Raw genomic sequence first — 6,813 nt, forward strand, 5'->3', positions numbered from 1 at the left:
TCCACGGGTATCCTGGTGTCTCAGATGTTGAAAACACTATCGCAGCTTGAGGAAGTTATTTCTCTCTCTCTCTCTCTCTCCTCATTTCCAGCCCGCCTTCTTCTGCACACGATCTAATAAAAGCCACATTAAAAAAAAGGGCCCTTTTTTTGTTGGACAATAGTACATTTTTTTATGCTCACCCAGTTCCATGCCATTGGGGCCCAAACTGTGTCCATTTAAATCCATTGTATTTTGTCATCTACATTTACATTGAGCCCTTTATGTGCCTTTCTGTTCGTCACTACTGCGACACAAAGGCAAGTTCCTCTCTTTTTATTATCATCATTTCCTTCCACAGTTCCAGTCGAGACTCATAAGGAACCACTGTACTTACAAGACAATGTATTGCTTGTGACCTTTTGGTGTGCTTCTTGCTTTTACCTCCAATTAAATCCTACATTTTGATGTTGTATTAGTTCCCCTCTGTAATGAGGTGCTTCTCCAACAGAAGACACCTTCTGGACGCTGGTTATTTGAGCGATGATCGTGGCTCTGGAGCGAGATGATTAATATGAGGCGTTGTGTTTAGTGGGCAAACTATTACCCCAGGAAGGAACAGGAGACTTTGATTAGGCAACGCTGTGTCTTCTTCCTATTGATCCCCCGGTGATGAGCTGTAGAGTTTGTCCACAGCGTGTTAAACACCCCAGTTGCATTATAATTTATTGTTTTTAGCTTGTCTGTGGGTCACGCTTGATCCCACTGTGCTGAGTGGACAATATTAGTTCAAGGGGCTTTTATTTTCTTCTGATCGACTGGATGGATTCTTTTGTTTCCTCTCCTGCTTTTGTTGTTGTTGTTATTGTTGTTGTTGTCATGGCCTGAGATTGATTTAAGGGAGAGACGTTTGTAATGTGTTTACGATAAAGACAGCTCTTCATAAGTCTTTAATAAGTCATGCGCTTGAAAACGCATAACTCTAATTGACTTTATCCACACAGCAATCAGGCAAAGAGGACATGATGGAAGGTGGAGAAGCGACTGCGCTTCGAGAAACGTGATGAGCTGTGTTAGTCGCGGTCACTGTCGGGTTTGTGTCGGTTCCTGAGGTTTGTGGTCACGTATCGATGGCCGAAGAGAAAAACCTCCTATCTGAAAATTCACTTTTTTTAGAATACAAAAAAAAGCCTTGTTTTCTTGAAGAATGCTATTTGTGAAGGATACCCAATACAACACTTAAAAAAAAAGACAAAAATATATAGAAGGATACGAGGATTTCTCTCTTTTCCCGGATCATTCAGCACATAGGACGTTTTTGCACTTTGGCCATCGATATGAGCTATCTGCACGATGAGCATCATCATTTTTGGAAGTGTTTTATGATCTTTTTGGATTTTGGATTTAAAGGCTTCTTGCTCTCCCTACAAATGTCCATCTTTATGTGACAGACCTGTCCTCTGTATTTTCTCCAAGAAGGCTGCAGAGGGCTTGTGTGTGCGTGTGTGTGCGTGTGTGTGTGTGTGTGTGTGTGTGTGTGTGTGTGTGTGTGTGTGTGTGTGTGTGTGTGTGTGGGGACTCCGCTGCTAGACGCCGTCCCCCCAGACACGCTTGGCTTCATCTTCCATTTGAAGCTGTCAGGGTGCAATCAGCAGACACGGAGGCCGCTCTGGCCGGGCTGTGACATTGCTCTGACCTCTGCGGGGTCCCTCACACCACTAGCAGGCCCCTCCCCATGAGGTCGCGGACGCCGTCGCCTGGCAAAGCGCGGTCGGCCGGGGTGAACTGTTCGATTCCCTTTGGGATCAGCCGAGCTGTAAACAGTTTGCTCTTGTGGGGTTGTGAGGCGCGCTGTGTGCGTCACTGCACGCGGCGTATTTATAAATATTTCTATTATTGAGTTTTATTGGCCTCTCTGCAATCTGTCAGGCTCCAGCAAAGACATACTTATTGAATTTCATTTTATCTCATATGCTACTTGGACTTTTTTTTTTTTGGGGGGGGGATATTCTTGCAAAAGAAACTTTTGTGTGTTCATGTTTTGACATTCTTGATGGATGGAAAGCTGCTGTGTGGGTTGACAAAGTAACTGTACACTGATAATTAAAGCTTTTAAAACCTCTTTATAGCCCAGACATCAAGCTAAACACATCACGTGTTGGAGATATGAGGTTGTAACCTGAAAGCAGTGATACACTACCTTTTTTAAAAACATGCTTTGTTGTTGTTTCATGGACGTTTATTAACTGCATAACTATTGAGCCGAATGGTTCACAACACAACCAACAAGACAGATCTGTTTACTGCACAATCTGGATTTCGTGCACTCTTAGTTCAACATTTGTCAACAAAAACACGTCCCCTACATTTGTTTTAATGTGTGAGAGGAAGTCTGTGATTGTATCTGATTCCTAAATCATTTGATGTGTTTAAAGAACAATGCCGCTTTATATTGCGGCAATTGCCTCAATGACAACAACAGTATGTACATGATTGAGGAATTGGAAAAATGTGTTAAAAGCTATAATGAACCACTTTTTTTTTGCAATCTGGCATTTGTTTTTGCCATCAAAAGTTGCTTAATGCGTAAATAAAGGAATGTTGGACACTTTCCTGCAACTTAGCGGGACCACGGTGAATCTCTGGCACTGCAATACTTTCTATTTGAGCCTCCATGTCTCTGGGATCAACAACACAAGTCAGAACTATGGGCGTACCTGATGGTTCGTTTAACAAGAAAGACCACATTTGTTCATGACGCACCTGTTTGACAGGAGCTTTTGGTCACAGCACATGATCTTCCTCAGCACACAGTGTGCCCAGCTGTCATAGAATTGTATATGTGGATATTTACATTGTTTCTGAACACTTTCCGGGTCTCTCATTTCAATACGCAGCGTGTCAAAGTACTTCAAAAAACAATGAAACTACAAGGTCCTCTTGGAAATGTAGACGGCAATAATTTTGAACTACTGTCAACACTGAAGACCTTTTTAATCTGAAGTTTCAAAGAGTGCTGCTCTCAAAGAGGGATTTTTCCATTGGATGTTAGTTTATTGCAGAAGAGAAGCTCTGTGGCGAAAGAACAAACGTTTATCATACTTCTGATCATCATCCCCTATGAAAAGCTAACGTTAACCGAACTGCACTGCGGTCACATGACTTTCCTTCACCCCTGAGCCACCTTCTTTACGACACGTGAAATCTTCGAAATTCACAAGAGTTTTTTTTTTTGTTCTTTTACTGCCGTATTTAATGCCGTGGAACGAAACGTTCAAAATCTCTTAAGCTTGTGTTGATCGCAGACCTTCTTTCAGGCGTCGAGCCAAAATCCCATTTGAAGAGAACCCACTGACTTTAAGACGAGGGAACCAGAAGTCAGACAAACATGCTAACTCATTTCTGGGTTCTAGGACTCCTGCAGGATCCTATAATTGATAACAAAGCCCTCAAAGCAGCACATGGCCTATTTCTCTGACCTGCTTATTTTCAAATTATACTGTAGGTTACAGCCAAGGTTAAATGAAACATATTTTTGATGGTCCTACAGCTGCTTGAATACTGGAGACACGACTGTTTGACGAACTCGTGAGCGTTTCCGTCCTTTTTGCTGTTGCCTGAAGGTCACTGTGTCGTCCTCGCGCTAAAAATACAGTTTTGCTTGCGTTTAGTCGCTGAAACAAGAGCTGCTTCACCTTCTTGAAGTTTTTTTTTAATAAGAAGAACATAACAGACTTCAGGACAGCGCTAACAGGGTGGAGGGGGCAAAGAGGGCGGGGCCAGTGCCTCATTTAGTGCAGATAATACCTCCACTGTTCCAAACAGGGCTGTCAACGCTTCCTGTCAGCACTGCTGCACACACACACACACACACTGACACACACTCTTGTCTTTGTCAACTTCTTCCTCCTGCTTCTCCGTACCTCTTCTTCCTCTTTCATTCCCTCCATCCTTGCTTTCTCCTCCTTTTTTCCCTCCGTCCGATTCTGCTGGGGACAACGTTCGTGTAGTGATTAGGTTTCTCTGTGTGTGTGTGTGTGTGTGTGTGTGTGTGTGTGTGTGTGTGTGTGTGTTGGTGAAACCCCCCCTCCTCCTCCCCTGGGCTCAGGTGTCACAGAAGCTCTCCTTTGAACGGAGAGCTCAGTGCCGGGGATCAACATGAGGTTTTAGACAGTTTCCCATGTACTGAATAAATTAACTGTGTTTGTGTGTGTGTGTGTGTGTGTGTGTGTGTGTGTCTGTGTGTGCGTGTGTGTGTGTGTGTGTGTGTGAGTGAAAGAGACAGAGAGAAAAAGACTGCTCTGCACACAAAACACACAAGGCAGTGTTTTGAGCCTGGTGGCTCAGCCCCCTTAAAGCCTGTGGTCATATTACTGAGCGCGGGGTCAAAGGTCAAAGCCAATGAGCCGCCACATACAGAAGGAGCTGTGTTCTGACCGAGCTGCCACTCCGGCTTCCTTCTGTGTAGAACATCGGCCTCTCAGTGTTGCTTTGACGCGGACGACGGACACGTTTTCTCCGCATCAACACCCACCGTGGATGAGCGCACGCACGTGCACGGCGGCGGCGGATATGTGTGTCACTGTCGAAACTCATCATCCCAAATTAAGGTGGAGGAGGTTTGATGTTAGGATCTTTTATTTTAGGCTCACGACCCAGATTTTCTTCTTTTTTTCGCCACATCACGATCATCTGCTACCTCTTGTGGCTTATCTCCACTATCAAAGAAGATGAAAGGAGATGTGATATGGATGTATATAACACACACACACACACACACACACACACACACTGGTCTCCTCTGAGAAGCAGTCATCAGCTTAGTGGTGGTCTCTCTCTTACCGAACGCTTTAATCTGCAGATCGACTTTGTTACAATAATCTATACACATTATGAAATTGAACTGGAGGCCACAACCTAGCGCATGAAGCAATCACTATTACTGCTTCAACCTTCAGGGTGGTTTATCCAAACGCTGCAATCTTCTGTGTCCAGATAACCCCCCTCATCCTCCTCTTCCTCTGACCCTGATCTGATTGTCAGTATATTAGTGGATTGCGTGATTCGGCCCATTTATAAGCCTACTTTTACATGAACGTGTTTTGCCAACCTGAAGTCAGCTGATGGTTTCTTTTCTTTTTACCATTGTAGGAAAATCAGCTTTCAGAGATTTTAAACATGGGGGACATATGACATATATATTATATATATATATATATATATATATATATATATATATACCATAATGATATGCCTATGAGTCCTATGATATGCCATCATAGGACTGCTTCGTATTTGCTTTCCCATCTTCTTCAAATGGCCTTCCTTCTGCGTCAATATTTATCTTCTTCAAAGTCAAGTCAAAGTCAAAGTCAGCTTTAATGTCAATTTCCATTTGTGCAAACATACAGAAGATTGAAAGTACGTTTCTCTCCTGTCCAACACAAAGTGAATTGTGATCATAATAATACTAATAAAGTGCAAAACAGTTAAAACAAAGTTTAAAAAATAACAACATATCAATTAGGAAACTATAATAGACTATAAGTCTGTATTATAGAAGCAGTCAGACATGGAGTTTACAGCATTCAGACATATGAGTCTAAAAGAGGACGGAGTGGGAGGGTGGGGAGAGAGTTCAGCTTCCTGACAGCCTAGTGGAGTAACTGGTTGACAGCCTAGTGGAGTAACTGGTTGACAGCCTGGTGGAGTAACTGGTTGACAGCCTGGTGGAGTAACTGGTTGACAGCCTAGTGGAGTAACTGGTTGACAGCCTGGTGGTGCGAGCACGGAGGCTCCGGTATCTCCTCCCAGAGGGCAGGAGGCTGAAGAGACCGTGTGAGGGGTGGCAGGGGTCGCTCACAGTCATGGTTACTTTGTGCGGGTGTCATATATGTCCTGCATGGAAGGGAGTGAGGGGAGTGAATTTGGTGCTGCTCACTCGCTCTATGTCAGCGCCATTGATGATCAGTGGTGGGTGTTGAGTGGGGCCTCTCCGGAAGTCAACAACAATCTCCTTGGTCTTGCTGTTGCTCAGGAGGAGGTTGGTGTCTCCGCACCACGTGGTCAGAAGGCTGACCTCCTTACAGTGGTAAACCACACATCTAACATGTGGGAAGTCTTTTTTTTAGAGAAGAAGAAAAGTTGATAACACTCATATTCTCCTTGAAAACTTTCAAACCATTAAAATGATTTATAAATATATTATCACCCAACTTAAAACAAGGCTCAGAATATATATATATATATATATATATATATATATATATATATATATATATATATATATATATATATATATATATATTCTGTTTGCTGCATACATCTACTACTGGCCTACTGTATTACTAGCATGATTAAGTATTGATACTAGGAAGTACATTTACTGAAGTATACGTAGTTTTCACTTTCTACTCCACTATATATCAGAAATAAATACTATATAAACAATTACATTTTTTTACTTTGCAGATTAGATTTTACATATGGTGTAAAATATATGATCATCTTATAAATTGTATGGTTATATATTAATATAAATTGTATGGTTATATATTAATATAAATTGTATGGTTATATATTAACCTACTAGACAGAATATAGAGTGAAAATTAGCTCCACACTGACAAACTACAATAAAACAATTAATTCCGCATAGGGAGATTTTATTTAAATAATCGACGTTTTGATAATAATACTTTCTTATTATGTTTTACTTATTTATAAAGAGTAAAAATCCCCCTTATACGTCTCCTCCATGTGACACGCAGTTGCGGGTCGTCGACACGTGGCGGCGGTAACGAGCGCTGACGTCACCGTCCTGACGTCACCAGC

The sequence above is a fragment of the Taurulus bubalis genome, assembly GCF_910589615.1.
Source record: "Taurulus bubalis genome assembly, chromosome: 3".
Lineage (NCBI taxonomy): Eukaryota > Metazoa > Chordata > Actinopteri > Perciformes > Cottidae > Taurulus > Taurulus bubalis.